Source organism: Musca domestica, unplaced genomic scaffold (genome assembly GCF_030504385.1).
Source record: "Musca domestica strain aabys unplaced genomic scaffold, Musca_domestica.polishedcontigs.V.1.1 3, whole genome shotgun sequence".
Lineage (NCBI taxonomy): Eukaryota > Metazoa > Arthropoda > Insecta > Diptera > Muscidae > Musca > Musca domestica.
The window spans coordinates 18,452,604-18,480,176 of record NW_026712299.1 but is presented as its reverse complement, the minus strand read 5'-3'; the positions used below and the strand labels follow the sequence as shown (position 1 = coordinate 18,480,176).

The 27,573-nt window shown below is 33.9% G+C and overlaps 1 protein-coding gene across 1 annotated transcript in view; it reads left to right on the top strand.

The window, feature by feature from the left end:
* The first annotated feature begins 793 nt into the window (after positions 1 to 793).
* The window catches only part of LOC101897322 (mucin-2), a 62,356-nt gene continuing 35,576 nt past the window's right edge, over positions 794 to 27,573 (top strand). Inside the window, exons 1-2 of the mRNA XM_059124753.1 lie at positions 794 to 1,035; positions 1,629 to 1,810. The gene's annotated coding sequence lies outside the window, so the exon portion shown is untranslated. The remainder of the gene's footprint in view (positions 1,036 to 1,628; positions 1,811 to 27,573) is intronic.

Genomic DNA, 27,573 nt, shown 5'->3' with positions numbered 1-27,573 from the left:
TGTCTTTATAGGTCCACAATATCGTATATCCCCCCATATATCGGCACCTTCCTATATTAGGTATTTTAAAGATTTTAACAGAATTTTCAATGGATTTTATTTTTTGAAAATTTTCTAATTCGTTCCAAATGGTGGAGGGTATTCAAAGTTCGGCCCGGCCGAACTTACTGCTTTTTTACTTGTTTTTTTTTTTTTTTTTAAATTTCAACCCCAAAATATTTTGCGATCATCTTCCCCAACAATAGCCTTCTATTCTGACTCTAACTACAACTTCATTCTGGATATAACGTCACCTCCTGTTTTGTTTGGTGTTTTGAAGATTTTTGCCACAATCTTCTACCAAATGAGCAGAGATTTGACTTTTCGATTTCACGTTAATGTTACTTCACGTGGAATGCTACTTGTTTTCATGCCTTATACTTCTCTCTCTCTCTCTCTCTCTCTCGCTCGTAATATCTATGCTTCTCTTAACATCTCCAGTTGCTCAGATTAAAAGCAATGAAACCACAGTGTCAAATTTATGTTAACCAAACTACGAATGAAACAACATATGTGTGCCCCGTCGAAGCTTATTGCAATGTTGTTGATAATAAACATCGGTCGATGATAATCGGTCTCTCAGTTCAAGCTTCGTCTCAGCAGCAGGGTAAGTCACACAACATTACCAAAAGCATAACGCGTACGCTCGGTGCGGTTAGCGTTATGTTTGACATGGGCAGCGGCAGCGCCAATGTCAGCAACATTTTGTGCCACACACCGCACACAACTTGTTCGTTTGGCGAAGAAGCAACGCGAATTCAGTTTTTAAACGAACATCGACTGCAACGGATGCTTTTAGCGGAAATAAGCAAAACATTCGAAATTGAAAACAAAAATAATCGTTTCGTTGTCCGGCAAATTAAAACTTTGAATATTTGAAAATTTGTTCGAAATAAAAAATTAAAAAAAAAATAAATACACTCAAACCTACAAAACATACAATTGTGTCTAAAGTGCGTTACGTTTTATGAGACCAACCAATCAAGTGGCAAGTGAGTGAGTGAGTGAGTGCGAGTGTCTTGTTCCCCCTCTCTCTCCCAACGGTGGAATATTATTTGTCGTTTCCTTTTGTCGATTTGCCCAGAAAACCTTTCGTCCGTTTTGCGGTATTAGATGTTGCCATTGCTGTGGTGATGAAGGAGAAGACGTCGTCGTCGATGATGATGCTTATTTAGCAAGTTTGTTACATGCAACATCGACACCGGCAGCATCAATTGCAACGACAACAACAATCCAAAGCAACAACCAGACAGAGTGGTGTTATTTGTATGAAACGCACTCTCTTCACCTCGCCCAATTATCAACTCCATCCATATTTCTAGGAGCTTCAAATACTTCAACTTGATTTTTTTTTGTGTTTGTGTTGCTGTTGTTATTTGCCTTTTTGCCTCATCTACTGATTTTCTTGCTTTATTTGATGCGACAAAAAACAAACAAATAAAAAGTGAAACTTTTTTCATTGTGCATTTGTGTGCGTAAGCAAGTCAGCAAGTGTGTGTGTGTGTTTTTCCAATTTGTAATCAGTTTGAAAATAACGCTAATCTATTGAAATATTGTGAAGAATAAATTTGATTTTTTTATTTTAACAGAAAAGCTGAAGAATAAATATACATTTGTCGAAAAGAAATTTCAAATATTTAATGAAATATTTTGGTTAAAAAAAAACCAAAACAAAAAAAGGAAATTTCATATTGTCCTTTGGTATAAGGATTAATATTCGTAGTGAAGTGTTAGTACACAGTTTTTTTCTTGGATTGTCCCCCAGTTTATGGTAAGTTTTGAAATTCACAGTTGTTGTTTTTTGAGGAATTTTTATTTTTCTGATATACATTTTAGGTTTTCTTTCATGTTTGTGTCTTAAGTCTTTTGTTTATAAGGCATTAGGGGGAGTAATTATTATTAAGCGTCCAAGTTTTTACCGAATAATATTTTGAGTTTGGGCAATAAGTAAATTTATTTAAAATATCCTTTTTCATGGCGACGGGGTTTTGGACGTTTTTAGGGAATTTATTTCGATTGTTAGATTTGGTTTTTAAATGCATTTTTACAACTTGTTTATTTTGGCAGAAACAATAACTAACGTGACCTATTTATAATATTATGTCCAATGCTGACTCTTAAAGTAGATTTTCGAACATTTTTCTGAATATTTTCAGGAACTGCAGAAGAAACGTTTTTTAAAGAAGAAGCAACAAATATTTTAAGATAATTTTCCTAGTCCTAGAATTTTTGTGGAATAAGTTTATCAAAGAGGAAGAGTCGATAAGGCATTTGGCTTAATTATTGTAGATATTTGTATAAAGTTTTTTTTAATGATAAATTTATACTAAGAACAGTGATTAGAATTAGATTTAAAAAAAATTATAGGTCGAAAATTTTTTTGAGGACTGGAAGAGGTCCTCCAGGATTTTTGAACAACATTTTTTCCAGGAAAAATTCCTCCCCTTGGGATCACAAAACGTGAAGTAAAGAAATGATTTAACGTCTTTTAAACTCTTTAACCTGTTATTTCAAATAAATATACCTACCAAACTAGGATTTTCACAGATAATATTCTGCCATTCTCTGTGGATCCCAAAACGTAGCTTTTCAAAAATTTTTAAGCCTTTTTTTAAAGACATTTTCAACTCTCTGTAGTAGAATTTTTATACCCTACACCACATAGTGGTAAGGGTATTATGTCTTTGTGCATTTGTTTGTAACATGGAGAAGGAAACGAGATAGACCCATAGTTACTTTTGAGAACCTTCACAGAATCACTTTCTGAGTCGATTTATGCATGTCAGTCCGTCTGTCCGTCCGTCTGTCCATGTATTCTTGTGAACAAAATGCAGGTCGCATTTATTATCCGATTGAGATGAAATTTTCCAAACAATATTTTTTTGGCCCAAGGACGAACCCTATTGAAATTGGTGAGAATCGGATCAAATTTAGATATAGCTCCCATATATATCTTCATCCGATTTCGGGTTAAATGTGCACCAAATGTCCACTATCAGTCCAAATTACCTGAATTTTGGCACACCCAACCGAGTTCGGCCTAGAAGCAAGTATATCAAATTTGGAGAAAATCGGTTCAGATATAGCTATAGCTCCCATATATATCTTTCATCCGATTTGAACTTTAAGTCCCTCACATTCCTACTATGCACTCCACAACCGTGATATTTGGTACCAGGTATTATATGGAGCACAGAAATAGCTGTTTTAAATTTTATCGAAATCGGCTCAGATTTGGATATAGCTCCCATATATATCTTCATCCGATTTCGGGTTAATTGACCACCAAAAGGCCAATATCAGCCCAAATGGCCCGAATTTTGGCACATGTGACCGAGATTAGCCTTAAAGCAAATGCAACAAATTTGGAGAAAATCGGTTCAGAAACAGCTATAGCTCCCATATATATGTTTTATCCGATTTGGTGTTTAAGCCTCTCACATTCGTAATATGCACTCCACAAGAATGATATTTGGTACCAGATATAAGATACAGCCCAGAAATAGCTGTTTGTAATTTTATCGAAATCGGTTCAGATTTGGATTTAGCTCCCATATATATCTTCATCCGATTTCGGGTTAATTGTGCACCAAATGACCGATATAAGTCCAAATGGACTGAATTTTAGTACATCGGACCAAATTCAGCCTAGAAGCAAGTATATCAAATTTAGTGAAAATCGGTTCAGATACAACATATACATGGTTGCTATATATATGTTTCATCAGATTTAGTGTTTTAGTCCCTTACATTCGTAATATTCACTCCACAACCGTGATATTTGGTACCAGGTATAAGATGGAGCACAGGAATAGCTGTTTTAAATTTTATCGAAATCGGTTCAGATTTGGATATAGCTCCCATATATATCTTCATCCGATTTCGGGTTAAATGTGCACTAAATGGTCAATATCAGCCCAAATCACCTGAATTTTCGTACATAAGACAGAATTCAGTCTAAAAGCTAATACGTCAAATTTGGAGGAACCCGGTTCAGAGATAGCTATACTTCGTAAAATGCACGACAGAATTAGAAAGATTTTTATTTTGTACCAAATATCTCATAGAGCTCTGAAATGCCCTGTATAAACATTTTTACGAGAGCTCTACAAAATATGCATAGTGGTGTAGGGTATCATATAGTCGGCCCCGCCCGACCAAATTCCATTCTATTTGGGCAAAAATTAAACATTTGGTGCACAATAAAAGGTAAATCGGACGAAGTTATATATGGGAGCTATATCCAAATCTGAACCGATCTCTATAAAATTTAGCAAATGTGATTCTGAACTGTATTTGATATATTTCCCAAATATTGTTGTTACAGAGTGCATATTACGGCTTCGGAGGACAAAAATAACAAATCGGATGAACAATATATATGGGAGCTATAGCTATATCTGAACCGATTTCGATCAAATTTGGCATACTTATTTTCAGGTCCAATCTGATAGTACGTGCAAAATTCCATACTATTCGGGCTGATATTACACGTTTGGTGCACAATAAAAGGCAAATCGGACGAAGATATATATGGGATTTTGACCGATTATCTCCAATTTCAATAGGGTTCGTCCTTGGGCCAAACAAATGATTTGTGCAAAATTTTATCTGGATAGGGCAATAAATGCAAAATGTACTTTGTTTACAAAAATACATGGACAGACGGACGGACGGACATGCATAAATCGACTCAGTATTTGATTCTATGCAGATCATCAAAAGGAACTATGGGTCTATCTCGTTTCCTTTTGCCTGTTACAAATAAATGCACAAAGACATAATACCCTGACCACCTTGTGGTGTAGGGTATACAAATAAATGTGTTCATGTCAAATTTTCTATCAAATGTTTATGATTTTTCCATTGTTAAGAGTCTTGCAAAGACAGGTCGTTTAGTTTTCTACAACATAAGGGGCATTAACTGGCGTGAAAGGCCCACGCCACTAAATGTTACCACCAGAGATAATATGCTTCTCAAAGACAATAATCCTACCAACTTCTTAAAATAAACCCTTTACCTATAATATTTTTCGAGAAATTACTATTCCCTGCTATGTTTGCTTTTGAAATGCATAGAAATCGGAGACAACAGAAAAGGGACTATGTTCCATGATTTTTAGTACACTTATATTTTCAGTATATACCAAATATCTGTCCAAAAAGTTAAGGATGTGGATCAGGACCAACGATTCTGGTACGAAAATTTTATGACAAATGTTTTGAAAAATACACTATTGGCCCATTATTTTTTATAAAATATTTTTAAAAACCGAAAAATGCAAAATTTGATCAGTTTAACAAACATTTTTTAATCGGAACATCATAGATTGATATAAATTTTTAGACTTTAAAAGTTTTATATATTTTTCAAGTTTTTCCTTCTTCGAAAAGAATAATAGCATATTTTTACCTTTTACACCAAAAAAAAACTTTAAAATATTTAATTTTGAAATTTACCGGGAAGGATATAAGAAAACCATTGCGCAGATCCAATTGTCTGTCCAAAGCTATTTCAACGTCGCCATATGTAAACCCTAGAAACAAACAGTGATCTCAGTATCAAATCTCAGAATTTCAGCTTTATCCCATCACCTAATACCAAATATTTTAATTTTTAATACGCTTATCAAAATAATCTAAATTTCTCCATCCTCACATCAATAGTGATGCTAGTTTTGTACTATTTAGTACTTTTCGAACAATTATTGTAGTACACGTTTCCAAAACCATCTCCATATCCAACACACAGCATTTTAAATATCGAATTTCAAAATTTTATCTCCATCCAATACAAATTTTCAAAATTCCAACTTCCAACCTTCTTTGATCCCGCTTCTTAAATACCTATCGTCAATTTAAATTCTTCTAACGCTCGCTTATTCCAAATATTCTAAATTCACATTGGAGTTCGGAAGAGCTCATTACTAATATTTTAATGCTCTATTAAGGAATCCATCAAGGATATTTCTTATTTTTTAAGACGCGAAAATTGTGGGGTGATCTTATTGCAATGTTTATGCTATTTTCTGTAACCAACAATTTGATAAAAAAGCATTTAACTGATTCTGCGCTTATTATTTCAAACTTATTAAAAATATTGCCTAATATCCGCCAAATGCTTAACATAGTCTTAGCAATTTTATGTGTTACGGAATTTCTTCAAATTCAATTCAACGCCGACTTGTCGGAATTGTTTACTGTTACACATTTAATGGGATTTTCTTTTGTTTATCATTCAGGGCAGTGAGGTGGGGGAGGAGGTTGAGTGAAAATAGTTCAATTCACACACACACACATTGTAAATTATTTATAAGTACAATTTCCATTTATCGGTAACAGAAGCTGCCGCCGCAGCCTACTAAAGATGTTGATTATTGTAGATTGTGTTTATTTTATATTTATATAAGCAACATTAAATTACAATTGTATACCCGTTGTTGTAATTCGATCATCAAACACATTTACACAGTTTAATCGAGCAACAACAACAACATATAGCACGTGTACATTGTAAGTCGCTACAAGTGTGTGGAGTGTAAGTAGTTATACGTTTTAATGCGATGTTCATTATTTGGGTTGTGGTTAATGCGATTATCATCATTATTATGGTTGGAAATTATGTAATCATCAAGATCGCCATCATCATCATTGTGATTATGAAGATAATGACAATGATGGCAATAATGATAATGATCATCTTATGTAGCCACATGAACTACCAGCAAGGTACGTGTTACTGAGTGTTATTGGTTTATGGTTAGAAAGTTCATCGAACAAAAGTGCAATGAAGTGAATATTGTTTTTTATACCGTACACCACAAGGTGGTCAGGGTATTATGTCTTTGTGCATTTGTTTGTAACAGGCAAAAGGAAACGAGATAGACCCATAGTTCCTTTTGATGATCTGCATAGAATTACATTCTGAGTCGATTTATGCATGTCCGTCCGTCCGGATGTCCATGTATTTTTGTAAACAAAGTACAGTTCGCATTTATTGCCCTATCCAGATGAAATTTTGCACAAATCATTTGTTTGACCCAAGGACGAACCCTATTGCAATTGGAGATAATCGGTCAAAATTTAGATATAGCTCCCATATATATATTCGTCCTTTTGCACATACGACCAAATTAGGCCTGAAAATAAGTATGCCAAATTTGATCGAAATCGGTTCAGATATAGCTATAGCTCCCATATATATTGTTCATCCGATTCGTTATTTTTGTCCTCCGCAGTCGTAATATGCACTCTGTAACAACAATATTTGGGGAAATATATCAAATACAGCTCAGCAATACATGTGCTAAATTTTGTCGAGATCGGTTCAGATTTGGATATAACTCCCATACATAACTTCGTCCGATTTACACTTTATTGTGCACCAAACGTCTAATATTTGTCCAAGTGGGATGGAGTTTGGCACTTACGACCGAATTGAGTCTAGAAGCTAGTATGTAAAATTTGGTGAAGATTGGCTCAGATATAGCTATAGCTCCCATATATATTGTTCATCCGATTTGTTATATTTGTTACCCACAATCGTAATATGCACTCCTTAACAACGATATTCAGGGAAATATATCAAATACAGCTCAGAAATATCTTTGCCAAATTTTATCAAGATCGATTCCGATTTGGATATAGCGCCCATATATATCTTTATCCGATTTCAAATTAATTGTGAACCAAATGGGCAATACAAGTCCGAATTTAAAAGATACAAATGCTTCGACATATTTAGTCCTTTGAACTTTAAATTATAATTATAATCATAGCGTGTATGATTGAATTCTCCCATAAAAACTTTTAATTGTTATGTAGAGCTGTACTAAATTAACAGAGTGGTGTAGGGTATCATAAAGTCGGCCCGCCCGACTTTAAGACTTTCTTTACTGGTTAACATTTTGATTTGATTCTTGGACTGGGAGTTTTGTATTTTTTACTATTGCTAAACACCTACTATTTATTAAATTTTATAATACACGAACATTGACCAAGAAGTCAATTGACGTAAATTTAAAATAACGTTTGATCAACACGGATAGCCTGACAAATATCAAAAAAAAAAAAAAAAAATACGATTTGCGGCCCGTAGTTTTTCGAAAAATATTTTTAAAAAGTCCTACGATTCTTTACCAGAGTGTTTTAAAAAAATATTTTTAAAATATGCATAAATCTAAGATTTATATATGTATATATCTGTACAATAAAATATTTTAAAAAAACCGAACCCAGGCCCCACGATTCTGTTACCAAAATTGTATGACAAATATTTTGAAAAATACACTATTGGCCCATTATTTTTTATATAATATTTTTAAAAAACGAAAAATGCAAAATTTGTTCAGTTTAACAAACATTTTTTAATCGAAACATCATAGATCGAACTAAATTTTCAGACTTTAAAAGTTTTATATATTTTTCAAGTTTTTCCTTCTTCGAAAAGAATAATAGCATATTTGTACCTCTTACATCAAAAAATCTTACATTTTGGAATTTACCGAGAAGGATATTAGTAAAACCATTGCACAATGGATGCAGATCCAGTTTTCTGTCCAAAGCTATTTCAACATCGCCATATGTAAACCCAGAATTTCAGCTCTATCCCATCACCTAATACCAAATATTTTAACATTTAATACGCTTAGCAAAATAATCTCTCATCATATCAATAGTGATCCCAGTTTTGTACTAATTTGTACTTTTCGAACAATTATCCAAAACATCTCTTCACCATCTCTTCACCCAATACTTTTCGTACAATTATAGCACACATTTACCGAAATTACCTCCATGTGTCCAGGCTACACATGAACAGCAACCTTAATGCCAAATTTCAGATATCAAGTACTATCTGTTCACCCCATAACAAATTGTAAAGTACTATTTAGTACTTTTCGTGAACTTATAGTACACAAAGGCACCTATTTATTACAAACCTGCCACCAGCAGGGACCACAAATACAAATTTTCAAAATGCCAACTTCAATCATTCACCCTAAACCAAACTGTTCCAAATTAAGTAGCATTAAGTACACTTTTCCAAAATCACCTTCATATATCAAACTTACTTTCCAACATTGGCTCTTATTCCAAACTTCTAGCTCATTTAACTTGTCCAACACAAAGTATAAAATACTTTTCGCCCCCTTTTTAGTATGAATTTCCAAAAATCCAGCACACTAATAGGCACCCAGACTAGCCCTCGTGCAAAATTTTTAAATTTAAGCTTCACCCATTTCGTCTGGGCATTGATTCTCAGTCAGATATTTCAATACCGTCTTATTTATATAAATATTGGTATATTTTTTAACATTTTGAAATTTTGGAAAGTACAAGAGAGAATTGGCCGAAATAGTTCATATTTAAAATACCAAATAAAATCTACTATTGATAACAATTTTTGAAGAATATCACGCACTGATTTCACATTTGAGGACTTCATTCATTATTCAATATATTGATCTTTTAATGAAAGTCGTATGAATATTGGCCAAGTCGAATTCGTCACAATACTTTAATGAATATAATTTTGTACTGAGTTTGGGATGTATTAGGTTAACACTTCGTTTTATGATATATATGATTTTTTTTTTAAATTATAGGGGAGGTATCAGAACGAGTGGATCGATATTGTATTTCTTCGAACTCGATTTAACTTTGCTAAAAATAAAGTTTGGAGCAACTCAAGTTGAAGGGAATTAAAACAAGTAAAAAAGCTGTAAGTTCGGCCGGGCCGAACTTTGAATACCCTCCACCATTTGGTACAAATTTAACAATTTTCAAAAAAAATAAAATCCGTTAAAAATTATGTTAAAATATTAAAAATACCGAATGTAGCCGTATATTAGGGTCTATAAGAAGACGTGGACCTGCATAGGCAACAAGCTATTCAATATTCAAATGCGAAGCTTGAAAAAAATCTGTTTATAATGTAGCTAAAATCATCAAAATACCGAATGTAGGGAGGTACCATGGTGGTTATAAAACGTGAACCTGCACAGACAATTTTCTGTCATAGACTGTAGTATCCATTACGAACTTAAAATGCGAAATTTGAAACAATTCCGGAAAATAATGTCGCTAAAATCATCAAAATACCGAATATCGGGGGGTACCGTTATATGGGGGCTATAGGAAGACGTGGACCTGTACAGATAATTTTCTGTCATAGGCTGTAATATTCATTATGAAATTCAAATACCAAATTTGAAATAGTTCCGATAAATAATGTCGCTAAAATCATCAAAATACCGAATATCGGGGGGTACCGATATATGGGGGATATGCGAAGACGTGGACCTGCACAGACAATTTTCTGTCATAGGCTGTAGTATTCATTACGAACTTCGAATACTAAATTTAAATAGTTCCGATACCCAAAATACCCAATATCGGGAGGTACCGTTATATGTGGGGCTATAAGAAGACGTGGACCTACACGGCTCATTTTCTGTCCTAAGCCGTAGTATCTTTTACGAACTTTAAATATTAATTTTGAAACAATTCCGGTAAATAATGTCGCTAAAATAATCAAAATACCGCATATCAGGAGCTTACGTTATATGGGGCTATACGAAGACGTGGACCTACATGGCCCATTTTCAATACCAAAAGTCCAAAGCTGTATATTTCGAGGTGTAACAAACGGAATGACAAACTTAATATACCCTCCATACTATGGTGGAGGGTATAAAAACTCAGAAACAGGTATAAAGGCTTTAAGGATCCCAGAAAATATATTTTTCAGGGAATGACAAATGATTGTACCTACCTTTTCACTTTTTGTATACAATTTGAAAATTCTTTCCCAGTTTGGTATTACATTACCTTTTCATAAATAATAAATAATATTTTCAGATTCCTAAAATATTACGCAAAAGCACTACCCAAATACGGAACTATGACTAAATAAATACAAAAAGAAATTCGAAATTGCATACCTCGAAAAACATTAACCAAATATATGTTTAGTATGCGAGGGATGGGCGATATATCGCGCGCAATGTCATTTAAAGAATCCAAGAAAGTTTGTTGCTTAAGTCTTTCGTTTATGCATTACACATTGCACACCCCAAATAGGCCACCTATGACGAGAGCGCGCGGGTGCCTTATAGAAAATCTTTGAAATTTCGAAATTGTTAAAGAGTTTCACTTGTCATTGTTGCCAAACAGTTGAGCTGAAACGAAAGTAGTTAAGTAGTTGTTGGCTAGGTGGCCAGTTAACACTTGGCACAAAACTTTTCACCCTTTTGTTTTTGTCGCGTTTAAACACGTACCAAACCTCAACTAACTGAATGGCTACTTTAGTGCACAGTACACGCCCCATCTGTTTATGGTTATGTTTCCCTTTGAGTTCATCAAGTAGCAGGGAGTAGTCAATCTGTCGTTTCTTTTCAAATTTTTATTTATTTGTACAATTATTGTTTAGTTGTTAGAGGGGCGCGCAACACACATACATACAGATAAAGAGATGAAGTGCAGTGTACGGTTACAGCTCTCGACAACAATTCGGTGACAATGTTTACAAATAGTCTAAGTGTTTTGTTTTTCCACACTCTGGGATGCTGTTTTTGTAAACACGTAATAAAGGTTAGTGATGTGCACTCGGGAAACTTCCAATCCATTTTTTAGATTTTTTTAAACATAATGCACTTTGCGTCATGAGAATTGAGAATCAAATTATTCATTCTCCTGAATAATAATTTTTTGTACTTTGTAAAAATAGGTAAAAAATCGAGTAGTAAGTTTCCGAATATGCTTATCAAGCTCAGAAACAGTAACGATCCACTTCTAATTAAAAACAAGTAATAAATCAGTAAGTCCGGCCTGGCCGAACTTTGAATACCCTCCACCATTTGGAACGAATTAAAAAAATTAAAAAAAAAAAATAAAAATTCTTTTAAAATCTTTAAAATATCTAATAAAGGAAGGTGCCGATATATGGGGGGATATACGATATTGTGGACCTATAAAGACAAATCTATGTCTGCGTGTAAAGTGCTCACAAAGAACTCCGTGTGTGGATTTTCAGACAATACGATTGGAAAATGTGGCTCAAATCATCAAAATACCGAATATCGCGGGGTACCGTTATATGGGAGCTATACGTTATCGTTAATCTATATAGAGAAATCTCTGTCGGGGGATAAAGTGCTCACAAAGAACCCCTTGTGACCATTCCATTGAAAAATGTGGATAAAATCATCAAAATACCAAATATCGGGGGTACCGTAATATGGGGGCTGTACGATATCGTGGACCTATATAGATAATTCTCTGCCGAGGTATAAAGTACCCACAAGGAACTCCTTGTGTGGATTTTCAGACAATTCCGTTGAAAAATGTGGGTAAAATCATAAAAATACCGAATATCGGGGGGTACCGTTATATGGGGGATATACGATATCGTGGACCGATATAGACAATTCTTTTTGAGTGTAAAATGCCCACAAGGGACTCCTTTTGTGGAATTTCAGACGATTCCATTGAAAAATGTGGCTAACATCATCAAAATACCGAATATCGGGGGCACCGTTATATGGGGGCTATACGATATCGTGGACCGATATAACCCATCTTCGAACTTGACCTGCATGCAGAAAAAAGAGAGATCTGTGCAAAATTTGAGCTTCCTATCTTAATTCGTTTAGACTGTAGCGTGATTACAACAGACGGACAGACGGACGGACAGGGCTAAATCGTCTTAGAATTTTACGCTGATCAAGAATATATATACTTTGTTGGATCTAAAATGATTATTTCGATGAGTTACAAACGGAATGACGAACTTAATATACCCTCCCTACTTTTTTGGTGGAGGGTATAAAAAGAAATATCACATCTGACCTAACACTAATATAAATATTTCGACCAGTCATGTTTAAGGCATACCTACTACTACCAGAAGGAATGATCCGTTCTATCCTATTTTCAGGCCATACCTAGAGTTGTTAGAAATATTGGCATGCGCGAAATTTGAAGACAATCAGACACTTCTTTCACATTTAATGAGCGTTACAATTTTTCAAATTTTTGACACCTTGTGAAGATGGTACTAAGAGGAGAGGGTTTTAATTTCCCATTTTCATATTCCTTTAAAAATCCACTCTCATTTAAAAAACCACGCTTAATGATTTGAAGAACCTTAGAAAATATTCCTTAAAAATCCAATATCAATGGTCTGAAGGTACTTGACAAAATATTCTTTAAAAAATCCACTTTTATAGCTTTCAGGTTCCTTGAAAATATATTCTCTAACAAACCAAGCTCATTGGTTTATGGGTCCTTAAAAATATTATATATAAAAAATCCACTCTCAATGATTTAAAGGTACTTGAACAATTGTTCTATAAAAAGCCATGCTCTATGGTCTGAAGGGCTTTGAAGAATTGTTCTTTACAAAATCCACGCTCTATGGTATGAAGGTCCATGAAGAATGGTTCATTACAAATCTACGCTTAATGGTCATATTTATTGGTCAATGGGTTCTTGAAAGCTCCTGAATATCCTTGAAAAAAATTACCTTTAAAAAATTCACGTTTATTGGTCAATGGGTGCTTGAAAATTATTTTTTTTAAAGTTCTGAATATCCCTGAAAAAAATGTCCTTTAAAAATTTACGTATATTGGTCAAAAGGTCTTTGAAAAATATTCTTTAAGAATCTACGTTTATTGGTCAATGGCTCTTTGATAAATCCACTCTTTCGGTGGTCCTTGAAATACATTCTTTAAAAAATAATATAATTAGCAAATATCCGCTACTTCGTCAGCGAAAAGTTCCCATTCAAAATTTAGATTCGCTCCAACAGTTCGCTTAGGTTTTTTTATACCCTACAACACTATGTGTTGGGGGTATTATAAGTTTGATTGGGCCAAAAATTATGTAACACCACGAAATATTGGTTTCCCACATAGGAAAGTATATATGGATCATCCTAGCTCGCCGAGCTGAGTCGATCTAGCTATGTATGTCCGTCCGTCCGTCTGTCCGTCTGTCCGTCTGTCCATGTTAATTTGTAATCACTCTACAGGTCGCAATTATGGCCCGATCTTCACGAAATTTGGAATGGAGGTCGGGGTTGGGCCAGAATAGAACCCTATTTCTTTTTGAGATGATCGCCAAATGTTTAGGGGTTGAAATGGACCAAATACTGAAAAAATGTCGGATTTTGCAGTAGCTATACAGGTCGCAATTATAGACCAATCAACGCGGAATTTCGCATGTAGCTAGAGTTTAGGACGGGGAAAAAGCCTACCAATTTGGGTGGTCATCGGATAATATTTAGCGGGTAAAATAGACCATATATTTTGTGTTGAAAAAATTCAACATTTTTCATTAAACCGCGAATATTTTAAATCCCGGCAAAATCACAAAGCCATGACAAGGTTACTTCTGACCTTTACATTGATGTTAACATCCAACAAATCGGATATATAGCAAAATATGTTCGATATATATGTCTATCAAAGAAGATATGCTTGAAAGATCTCTTATATGTCGAGAACGGCTGAACTGATTTCGACAGTTCTCATTAATTCAGAATGCCCTCTTGGCAGGAAAGAAAAAACGTCTAAAAAAATCGCATAAAAATATCTCTCTAAAGATGAAAATATTGATTTTTTAAAATTTTCTCATATTTTTTCAATTTTGTCATATTTTTGGCATATTTTCATTTTGAATTAAACATTTGGTAATATTTCTACAGCTAACAAAACTAAGTAGTTATGACATCAGAATATCATATACAGATCGCATTTATGGCCCGATCCTTACGAAATTTTGCATGGGGATAAGATGAGGGCCAGAATAGAAGCCTACTCTTTTTGGAGATGATCGCCATATATTTAGGGGTTGAAATGGACCAAAAAACTGCAAAATTGTCGGCAGGTCGTAATTATCGCCCGATCATCACGCACATTTGAAAGGGGGACATTGCAAAAGCCAAGCAGTTTTGGATGGCCATCCAAAAATATTCAATGTGTGAAATAGTTTGCCAACTTTTGTAGACAAAATACGAAAATGTCCATTCCAGAGACTTTTTCGAGAATTCACAAATACAGGAAAGACGCACTTCTGACAACTTCGTTAACGAATATAGTCAAATGTCTGTATCTCATATAGATGCGTTTCAGTCAAAAACCAATAATAAATGTTAATCTTTTACCACTTCTAAGAAATTATAGGTCTTTGGGAAATATTGGTTCCAGATCTAGGAAGGCCATTTACGTGCAACATCTACCAATAAATTGGAAATGAGCAAATTAGTTTAAGTTGCTATTATTCGAAAATTAGAGAACGAAACCTGATGGTTTTCTTTTATAATTTGTCACAATATCTTGTGGAATTCTTTCGAGTATCTCGCCTATATAAAATGTGTCGTTTATTATAGTGTTGTAGGGTATTCAACGGTCGGCCCCGCTCGACTGTAGCCTTTGCTTACTTGTTTTTTACTCAAAATGGACAATTTTTCAGTATGACAAATATTTCTAATTGAAACTTCATGCATCTTACTAAATTTTCAGACTTTCAAGGTGTTATATCGTATTTAAATTTTTCCTTTTTCGGCAAGAATAATATGAAACAGTTTTCCACGTATACCAAACAGTTTTGAAAATCTTTCATTGTCAAGTTTATCGGATGAGGAGGATATTGTTAGTAAAATCATAGCACAATGGACCCACATTAAATTTTTCTGCCCAAAACTATTACGATATCTCCATATGTAAACCCTAGACACCAATAGTAACCTCAATATAAAATTTCAGAATTTCAACTCTATCCCTTTACCTACCACCAAATTTAGTAACATTTAGTACGCATAGTTTAAACAATCAACATCTCTCCATTCAGTCGCCAACAGTGATACAAAATTAGTATCATTTAGTATTTTTTTTTTTGTATAATTATAGTACACATTTCCAAAACCACCTCCATACGTCCAGGCTACTCATGAACAGCAACTCTAATACCAATACAAAATTGTATCAAATATATTACCCTTAAGTACTTTTCGAGTACTTGTTGTACACATTTCCAAAACGACCTTCATATCTTTACACACAAACACCAACAGTGACATCTATATCAAATTTAAGGATTCCAGGTCTAATCTTTCACCCCACACCAAATACAGAACTTTTCGTAGTATTATAGTACAGATTTGCAAAACGGTTCCATATCTCAATTCCAGATACCTACAAAGACCTATTCCAGTCCTATTCCTTCACCCAATACCAAATTAAGTACTATTTAGTACTTTTCGTACAATTATAGTACACGTTTCCGAAACCATCTCCATATATCTAGGCTACACATGAACAGCGATCCAAATACCAAATCTAAAGCAATATCAGTTCCCCCAATACCAAATTAGTACTTTTTGTGCACTTGTAGTAAACATTTACAAGACCACCTCTTTATCACAAACCTTCCACCCCAATACCAAAATTTCAAAATTTCAGCTTCTTCCGTTCAACCAATACGGAATTGTTCCAAAATGTAGTACCATTTAGTAGATTTCGTACGCTTAGTACACATTTCCAAAACCACATTCATATGTGAAACTTGCTTTTCAACCTTGTTTTTCACACCAAAGTTTAAGATTTTACCTCTATCCGTGCACATAATTTCAAATGGAACCAGAATGTTGTGCACTTTAGTACTTTTGGTACATGTTTTGTTAGAATTTCGAAAAAAAAAAAACCCTTTAGTTTGTCTATCCTACACTACATCCATGGTAGAATAATACACAACCACATACAAATTTGTTTTTGTACGTAATACAAGTGTCAGAGTTATATGTCCAAAAATTTAAATAAAAAAACAAATTTTCAATAAATTACAAAATTTTTCAGAAGTGTATTTTGTTGACCAATGTTGAGATTATTCAATATGGGTTCATTGGGCTTTTATGTTTTTTTTTTCATTTTTAGAATTTGGATTATTAAATTTTAATGTTTTCATACCATTCCTTTGAATGTTCTTAGCTTCAAAGTTCAAAGCTTCAAGCAATCGCTAGAAATTCGTGGAAAAACCACATCCCTTTCAAATTGAAACCAAACTACATACATACATAAAGTATTCCACATTTTGAAATTTTAGAAAACATAAAATATATGACTATATTACCTAATGTCGTGTCGTCGTCCCTTAACCACGAACAAACTTTCCGCTCCATCGCCTTTGGCGTTTTATTAAGTATAACAGCGATTTTTTCTATTATTAGACAAAAAATGTATTTTCCTTGTCCTGCAGTGAAATATTATACCAAAAATGCATACCTATTGTATATCAAGAAATGGAATTAAATCACAAAACGTCATATCGGATTTGACACCAGTACTACTATAGAATCAAATCAGCTGGGAATTGTTGTTACCTGTAATAATTGTACCATGCGCAACATGAAAGAACTCTGAATTTTATATTTCCAGCTTTATTCCTTCCCCAAATACCAAAGTTAATACCATTTAGTACCTTTCGTACTTTTTAGTACGTATTTCCAAATCTTCCTCCATTTAAGAAACAAACCGCATAAAAAGTGTTTCCAATACCAAATTTTAGACTTCCAACTCAATACCTTAACCAAATATCACACTTAGTACCATATAGTACTTTTTAGTACGTATTTACAAACTTCCCTCAAATCTCAGCCCTACACATTAAAAGTCTTCTTAATGCCAAACATCAGAATTCAAGCAGTATCCATCCGTCCAGGCAATACCAAATTTAGTACCATTGAGTACTTTTCGTAAGCTTGTTGAACGCATTTCCAAAACTAACTCTTTATTAAAACCATACCCACCAACAGAGACCAATATCGACATTTTAATGTTGCAGATCAACCCGTTCAACCAAAACCAAATTGTACCAAATTTAGTACAAATTAGTACAGTTGGTACACATTTCCAAAAGCTTCTACAGATATCACAATAACCTAAATTTAATTTTTATACCCTACAACACTATGTGTTGGGGGTATTATAAGTTTGATTGGGCCAGAATTTATGTAACACCTCGAAATATTGGTTTCCCACATAGGAAAGTATATATGGATCTTCCTAGCTCGCCGAGCTGAGTCGATCTAGCTATGTATGTCCGTCCGTCCGTCTGTCCGTCTGTCCATGTTAATTTGTAATCACTCTACAGGTCGCAATTATGGCCCGATCTTCACGAAATTTAAAACGTAGGTGGGGTTAATGTCAGAATAGAACCCTATTTCTTTTGGAGATGATCGCCAAATGTTTTGGGGTTGAAATGGACCAAATACTGAAAAAATGTCGGATTTTGCAGTAGCTATACAGGTCGCAATTATAGACCAATCGACGCGGAATTTCGCATGTAGCTAGAGTTTAGGACGGGGAAGAAGCCTACCAATTTGGGTGGTCATCGGATTATATTTAGCGAGTAAAATAGACCATATCTTTTGTATTGAAAAAATTCGAAATTTTTCATTAAACCGCGAATAAATTAAATCCCGGCGAAATCACAAAGCCATGACAGGGTTACTTCTGGTCTTTACATAGATGTTAACATCCAACAAATCGGATATATAGCAAAATATTTTCGACATATTTGTCTATCAAAGAAGATATGCTTGAAAGATCTATTTTATGTCGAGAACGGCTGAACTGATTTCGACAGTTCTCATTAATTCAGAATGGCCTCTTGGCAGAAAAGAAAAAAACGTCAAAAAAATCGCATAAAAATGTCACTAAAAGATGAAAATATTGATTTTGTAACATTTTCTCACATTTTTTCAATTTTGTCATATTTTTGGCATATTTTCATTTTGAATTAAACATTTGGTAATATTTCTACAGCTTACAAAACTAAGTAGTTAGGATATCATATACAGATCGCATTTATGGCCCGATCCTTACGAAATTTTGCATGGGGATAAGATGAGGGTCAGAATAGAAGCCTACTCTTTTTGGAGATGATCGCCATATATTTAGGGGTTGAAATGGACCAAAAAACTGCAAAATTGTCAGCAGGTCGTAATTATCGCCCAATCCTCAGGTACATTGGTATGGGGTTACCGGACATTGCAAAAGCCAAGCAGTTTTGGATGGCCATCAATGTGTGAAATAGTTTGCCAACTTTTGTAGACAAAATACGAAAATGTCCATTCCAGTGACTTTTTGGAGAATTCACAAATACAGGAAAGACGCACTTCTGACTATTTCGTTAACGCTGATTTAGTTGAAGAATATAGTCAAATGGGTGTATCTCATATAGATGCGTTTCAGTCAAAAACCAATAATAAATGTTAATCTTTTGCCACTTCTGAAAGATTATGGGTCTTTGGGAAATATTGGTTCCAGATCTAGGAAGACCATTTACGTGAAACATCTACCAATAAATTGGAAATGAGCAAATTAGTTTATTATTCGAAAATTAGAGAACGAAACCTGATGGTTTTCTTTTATTATTTGTCACAATATCTTGTGGAATTCTGTCGAGTATTTCGCTTATATAAACTGTATGGTTTATTATAGTGTTGTAGGGTATTCAACGGTCGGCCCCGCTCGACTGTAGCCTTTGCTTACTTGTTATATCAAATGTCATAATTTAAGCTGTATCTATTTACAAAATACCAAAATTAATAAATTTAGAACTTTTTAGTATACTCCTACTCACCAATTGTGAATTGCGGCTTTAGCCGCTTCGCCTGGGCGTTGATGAATCAGTCAGTCACTCACCCACTCATTTTTCTATATATATATATATATATATAGATATAAAAGAGGAAAATGTTTGTATGTTTGTTTGTTTGTTTGTTTGTAATTTATGGACTCGAAAACCGCTGAATAGATTTTCCTGATAATTTCCATATATACTGCAACATCGTCTGAAAGTAACATAGGCTATATACATTTTTGAATTTCCACTTGGAACTGGAGATATAGCATCAGAATCGGAGGTACCTCCCCAAAAATTTAGATTTTATATGCACATATCTATTGATTGGTTGAAGATACAGTCTCCAAATTTGGAATACGTAATGGAATTTGGAACTAAAATAAGTTTGCCTAATTATATTGTAATCGGTTCAGATTTGGATATAGCTCCCATATATATTTTCGACCGATTTCGTTCATTTGATGCCTCAAACACAATATGAATGTTCGATTCCAATGAAATTTGGAATGTGTGACGGGATGTAATCCGAAAATAAATTTGTCAAATTATATTGAAATCGGTTCAGATTTGGATATAGCTCCCATATATATTTTCCGCCGATTTCAAGCATTTGATGCACCAATCACGACATGTATTTCCAATTGTAATGAAATTTAAAATAAGTAACGGAATTGGGAGCCAAAATGAATTTGTCAAATTAAATTGAAATCGGTTCAGATTTGGATATAGCTCCCATTATATTTTCGACCGATTTCATGTATTTGATGCACCAAACACGCTATGTATCTCTAATTTCAATGAAATTTGGAATGTGTAGCGGAAATTAAAACAAATATACATTTGTCAAATTATATTAAAATCGGTTCAGATTTGGATATAGCTCTCATATATATTTTCGACAGATTTCATGTATTTTATGCACCAAACACGATACGTATTTCCGATTCCAACGAAATTCGGCATGAGTGGCTAAATTTGGTACAAAAATAAATTTGACAAATTATATTCAAATACGCTCAGATGTGATTATAGCTCCCATATATATACTCAGCCGATTTCACATATTTGATGCACCCAAAGCGAGAGAGACAAAATCTGGCACCAGCAAAAATTGCCAAATTATATTGAAATCAGTTGAGGTTTGGATATAGCTAACATATATATTTCGGCCGATTTCATACATATTATGCACCAAACACGATATATATGACCGATTCCAATGAAATTCAGAATGTGTGGCGGAATTTGGTTATAATAATAAATGTGATAAATTAATTGAAAATTAGTTAAGATTTGGATATAGCTCCCATATATGTATCCTCGGCCGATTTCACATATTTGACTCACCAATTTCAATGAAATATGAAAGGTGTGGCGGAGTTTGGTGTAAAAGTATTTTTTTTAAATTATATTTAAATCGGATCAGATTGGGATATGATTTTAATAAGAACCATTGACCCACAACGCCTTAGGCTAACACTAAAAAACAACACAATTGATTTGAAATACGCTTATTACGGCGAAGTATGTTGCTATCTCGAATTCACTAATTGCAATAGAAATGCCACTCTACTTAAAAAAATTGCAGTTTCCTGCACGCTTGGTATTTGCTATGAAATAAATAAATCCAAAGGACAAACCTTTCGTGTATGCATGTCATGTTACTGCTTTTGTAATGATTTTGTTTATTAACGCATTAAATTAGTGCAATATATTTTTTTAATTTTTAAATTTGTTTTTCTTTATCCAACATATATTCGAAAATAAAATTTTGAATGCATATAAAATCAAAAGGGGTAGCGAAGCGCACCGGGTTCAGCTAGTATATATATATAGATAGTCTTGAAAAATATTACTTAAAAATTAACGTTTATTGGCCAATGGATCCTTGAAAAAATATTTTTTAAAATCCACATTTCTTGGCCAATGGGTCGTTGAAATATAATATAAATTTATCAATATTTTTGTTTTGTATCTAGATGGTCATCTCTACTCCTCACTTTTGGCTGATAAGTTGTATGCAACACTTGCAACATTTTTTACTTCCATCATAACCACCAAAGAAACACATACACCAACATCCATACACACACATTAACATTGTATTACACTAATAATAATTATTATTTATTTTTATTACCTGTATTAGTATTAATATTATTATGATGATTTGTTAGTATTACTATTTTTCTAGTTAAGTGAGGTATTTAACTTCTTTTTTAAGAGCCTTTAACTGCATTATTTATCTTTCACTTGAAGTGAAGATGGCATTCTTTTAATGAAATTAATGTTTGTGGGGGGCTTGGGAGGCTTCTTCACCTCATGGTTAGATGGCGGTATGGGTAGTATCGATGGTGGTGTACATTTGATTTCGGAGACAAATATTTGTCGTCATTATTTACACTTTTATTGGTCGCTATTGAGCTTTATTATGTCCATGGGGCGATTTGAGTGGTGTCTTGCTCGACTCGAAATACTATTGAAATAGAATAGAGATTGGTTTGAACTGTAAGAGGGGTAATGTGATTTTTACATTTTTCCAGATTAAAAGATGCAATTTTTATTCCAACAAGTTAAGAAGCATCAGTCGGTTTTGCCGACAGATGGGTATACATGTCAGCCAATGTTTGATTATTTAAATATATTTTGACTTCTGTTATGATTATTCAAATTACTGACCCTCAATGGAGTGCCAATATTGTCCATTTCGTACTGGATCTAAATAAATATGATATAAGTATTGCGACGCGCCAGTTTTTGACTATATTGGTTACTTCCCCATTTTATATTTGGTATGTGCTATTTTTTAGAAGTGGACCGAAGTATTCCATTTTCATACCTCATCTAATATAGATAAAAATATTGGTATGGGTAAAATTACAAGAAAATCGAACATTTATTACCAAGTTTATGCGAAATCATAAATTCCATGTTTATCCCAGGTTTCGGGTTGAGAGAAATATAATGATATAGCAAGTTGTGAAGAATTTCGCAAGGTATGGCAGATAAAAGCCTTAAAAATTGTGACCCTTTGTGGGCGAGGTACCAGAAAGGCGTTCGCAGATATATATCAACTTCTCAACAGATCTTGTGTTAGCAAATATGTTTATATGTGTGAAGAGAGTTGAATCCTTATTTGGCTTACATTGAGCGTCTTGTTTTTCAAAATCTTGAACCCTAGATACCAGAAGGAATGGTCAGATCTCTATCATCTTTATAACAGATCTTGTGTTGATGGAAATATTGAGATGTACCAAGTCTGAATGGAATCGGATGTTAATTTCGCTTTTTATGAGCTTAACGGATATTCAAAATTTTGAGCCTTTGTGGGGGAGGTACCAGAAAGACTGGGCCGATAAATCGCATCTACACAGCAGATCTTGTGTAAGTAGAAATAATGAGATGTCTGAAATATGAAGAGGACCGGATGCATATTTCGGATTTTATAATCGTTTTGGTTATTCAAAATTTTAACACTTTTGTGGGGAGGTACCAGAAGGAATGGTTCAACCTATACCATTTTTATAACAGATCCTTTGTTAATAGAAATATTCTGATGTGCGAAATAGAAATAATAAGATGTATGAAATATGAAGAGAACCGGATGCACATTTCGGATTTTATAATCGTTTTGGTTATTTCAAATTTTGACACTTTTGTTGGGGAGGTACCAGAAAGAATGGTTCGACCTCTACCGTTTTTATAACAGATCCTTTGTTGATAGAAATATTCTGAGGTGCGAAATCTAAATGGAATCGGATCTTAACTTTTCGTTTTATGAGTTTCATGGATATTTAACATGTTGACCCCCTTTCGGGGGAGGTACCAGAAGAAGTGGACCGATATATTCCATCTTAGCACCAGACCTTGGGTTAACATAAATTTTGGGATGTGTGAAATTTGAAGACAATCGAACTCTTACATCACATTTTATCAGAGTTGTAATTATTTAAAATTTTGACCATTTGTGGGGTAGGTACTTGATAGGGTGGACCGATATTGTCCATTTTTACACCTGACCTAGCACTGATGCAAGTATTAGGATTTGCAAAGTTGGAACAAAAATCGGATTATCGGATTTCTTTCTGTGCAAAAACTAAATTATTTGAAAATTTCTATCTTTTGTCGATATTGCCCATCTCCGAACTCGATCTAAGTTTGACAAAAATATTACGATGTCCCAAGTTTGGACCAAATCGGATACTCCCTTCTAGAGTTGTCGTGCGCACCTGCTAGACAGACGGACGGGCGACCATCCCTAGATCAACTCCAAATGTTTGGTCCAAGGAGACCCAAGGTCTAAAACCCTTATTTCGACTAGGCATGTTTTGACCGTATCAAATGATATATACCCTGTAGCCATATGACTGAGGGTATAAAAAGGGGCAATATAGTTATTTATATTCCTTGACATTAGCATTTCCCATTAGTAATAAAATAATGGACTCTTAAGGCGTATTCTTTAAATGAATCGTCTCTATGTCTAAGATAATAGGGCCATAATCCCACCTTCCCGACCCGGCGCATCCTACCCTCATGATGGGAAACAAAATTTGTTTTTTTCGCCTTGTAATCGGCTACAATCGCATAATTTCTTCTATTAATATACAATTTATACAAACATATACACGCACAAATACAAACTCACTTTTGTGTGGTCAACAATCACCACGAAAAAGCAACCAACAAAACCCTATGCCGAATCAACCACTCTGTCTGCGATTTTTTCGGTTGTAACGCCACATGCTGTGTTGCGGTAACATGATAGTAAATCAGACCCCTCCCCTTTTCCCTCTCACTCAGTCAGTGCTTATTGCCCAAGGGCCTGAAAATCGCACAAAAGAAAAAGAAGATGTTCCCCTGATCATCGGGCTTTGTGTTAAAGATACTTTGCCGCAACTGCCTCAGTGCCATCAATTGGAGAAGACACAATCATTAAATGGCATCAATCGTCCGATATTGTCTGTATGACCGGAACCCCGGAGGAATAAAACAAACAAGAATACAAATGACCAAAGGAACGAGAGGCAATGACAGTTTGTTATGAGAGCTAACCATGACCACCAGAAACATAAGCTTGGATTTTTAAAGATGTTGTTTACAGAGTTATCAGTACAATAAGCATGATTTTTGTAAAGATTTTAAAGGAAACATTTCAAGGACAATCAGAGCTGTAAGTGTGGATTTTAAACAAATCTTTTTTCAAGGATCATCAGAGCTATGAGTGTGGATTTTTAAAGAATATTTTTCCAAGGACCATCAGAGCTGTAAGGTTGGATTTTTTAAGACTATTTTCTGAAGGACCATCGGAACTATAAGCGTGGAAATTTAAGGAATATTTTCTGAATGACAATCTGAGCTAAAAGCGTGGATTTTTTAGGAATATTTTTTGTAAATATATATTTTTGTTGACGGATCTTTAGGCGTGGATTTTTAAAGAATATTTTTTGATGGATCTCTAGGCGTGGTTTTTTAAATAATTTTTTTTGACGGATCTCTAGGCGTGGATTTTTAAAGAATATATTTTTGACGGATCTCTAGGCGTGGATTTTTAAAGAATATTTTCTTTTTGACGGATCTCTAGGCGTGGATTTTTAAATAATATTTTTTTAAAGAATACTTTTTTTGACGTGGATTTTTAGACGTGGATTTTTAAGGAATATTTTTTTGACGGATCTCTAGGCGTGGATTTTTAAAGAATATTTTCTTTTTGACGAATCTCTAGGCGTGGATTTTTAAAGAATATTTTTTTTTTGACGGATCTCTAGGCGTGGATTTTAAAAGAATATTTTTTGACGGGTCTCTAGGCGTGGATTTTTAAAGAATATTTTTTTTTGACGGATCTCTAGGCGTGGATTTTTAATGAATATTTTTTGACGGATTTTTAAAGAATATTTTTTTTGACGGATCTCTAGGCGTGGATTTTTAAAGAATATTTTTGACGGATTTTTAAAGAATATTTTTTGACGGATTTTTAAACAATATTTTTTTGACGGATCTCTAGACGTGGATTTTTAAAGAATATTTTTTTTGACGGATCTCTAGGCGTGGATTTTTAAAGAATATTTTTTGACGGATTTTTAAAGAATATTTTTTTTGACGGATCTCTAGGCGTGGATTTTTAAAGAATATTTTCTTTTTGACGGATCTCTAGGCGTGGATTTTTAAAGAATATTTTTTTGACGGATCTCTAGGCGTGGATTTTTAAAGAATATTTTTTTGACGGATCTCTAGGCGTGGATTTTTAAAGAATATTTTTTTGACGGATCTCTAGGCGTGGATTTTTAAAGAATATTTTTTTTGACGGATTTTTTATGGATTTTTAAAGAATATTTTTTTTGACGGATTTTTTATGGATTTTTAAAGAATATTTTTTTTGACGGATTTTTTATGGATTTTTAAAGAATATTTTTTTTGACGGATTTTTTATGGATTTTTGAAGAATATTTTTTTTTTTTTTTGACAGATATCTAGGCGTGGATTTTTAAAGAATATTTTTTTGACGGATTTTTTATGGATTTTTAAAGAATATTTTTTTGACGGATTTTTTATGGATTTTTAAAGAATATTTTTTTTGACAGATCTCTAGGCGTGGATTTTTAAAGCATATTTTTTTGACGGATTTTTTATGGATTTTTAAAGAATATTTTTTTGACGGATTTTTAAGGATTTTTAAAGAATATTTTTTTGAAAATATTTCAGGGTTTCAAACTTTTCCCCCAAAAGCCAAGTCTATCCCTTTTCCAACCACCTTAGTTGTAGGGTATATTTGAACTCCACAAGCATGAGAACCGAGAATAGCTCCGCAAAAGACAACAAGCCAAAATGGAATTGAAAAGCGAAAAGAAGATATACAAATTGCATGGGTGGGCTGATCAATTTTTGACAATTGCATTTTTGTGGCAGCTACGACAGGCAGCGAAAGAAACATACGCAAGATATATGTGTCCGGGTGGCTGGAGAATTAAAACAAGGATGGGAATATTTCTTTTTCGTTGGTTCGCTTCTTTAGAAACGATAAAATATGTTCAACGTGTCCTTAGGGATTGTTCGATGGTAGGTTGTGTTACATGACATGGCTGGCGACTGACGGTTTGTTGCGTTCTGTGTGTGTGTTTTTGGCTGAGCTATGGCACCATAACTCAGAGGGGTTTCCTGTAACTTTTGCTTTTGTTTTGGACTTTTGGAGATCCAGTCGCAAAACAGTCATTCATCCAAGTTTTTTTGTGTTTCTCAAACTCTTGCTGGCTGAAAGTGAAATTATTTCTCCCTTTAATTTTTGCTGCTGCTGGTTCAATGATGTTATGTTATAACAAGCAAAGAAGGAAGAAGATGATAATGATGATGTTGTAGAAAGAAAGAAAGAAAGATCGATGTTCCCGAGCTTTGGCGGCATCGGCTTCTTTTTGTGTTTTTAATTTAAAATTGTAAGTCCGAAAATGAGAATCATTTCTTTTCTTGCTTAAATTTTGCTTGATTTATGCAGCATTCAACACAACGCGTTGTTGTAACATTGCCAAAGCAAATGTCTTGGATTTTTTTCTGTCTGTTTGTTGTTCACCCGTTGACAGTTAATTTAAATTTATGTTGTGGTTTTAAGAAAATCATAAATTTTCCCACCAAATACTTACTTCAGTTTTTTTTTCGTTTTTCGAGAAGATTCATTCGTTTGTCCATTTGTGTTTTTCTGTTTTTTTTTTTTTTTATTTTTCGTTGGCGAATATTTATTTTAACGATTACAATGAAAGCTAAAATTTGTCACTCGCTAAACGGAATATTTATGTCTTTATTGTTTGGTAATTGAATTTAACGTCAGACATAGAAAGAAACACCAAAAACAAAAGACTTAAGACACAAACTCGGCGGTGTTATGAAAGTTAATTG